This window comes from Vombatus ursinus, unplaced genomic scaffold, assembly GCF_900497805.2.
Source record: "Vombatus ursinus unplaced genomic scaffold, bare-nosed wombat genome assembly UNPS02009994.1, whole genome shotgun sequence".
NCBI lineage: Eukaryota > Metazoa > Chordata > Mammalia > Diprotodontia > Vombatidae > Vombatus > Vombatus ursinus.
In genome coordinates this window covers 4,297,318-4,297,662 of record NW_020949772.1, presented here as the reverse complement: position 1 = coordinate 4,297,662, position 345 = coordinate 4,297,318, and positions in this window count along the sequence as shown.

The following is a 345-nucleotide window of genomic DNA, read 5'->3' as shown; positions in this document are numbered from 1 at the left end:
TTTTTTTTTTTTTGGCTTGTTTTTACTAGGCAATTGTGGTTAAGTGCCTTGCCCAGGGTCACACAGCTAGTCAATTGTACTTTTTAAGGACTTGTTTTCTACAGTTAATTTTTCTCCTTCCTTGTCCAAGCTATTGACTCTCTCTTGTATACCTCTCATTTCTTTTCCCAATTTTTTTTCTACCTCTCTCATTTGACCTTTAAAATCCTTCTTGAGCTCTTCCAAGAAGGCTTTTTGGGCTTCAGACCAGTTCATATTCTCTTTTAAGGTTCTAGATATGGGTTTGTTGAGAATATTGTCCTCTTCAGAATTTCTGCCTTGATCTTCACTGTCCCCATAATAAGG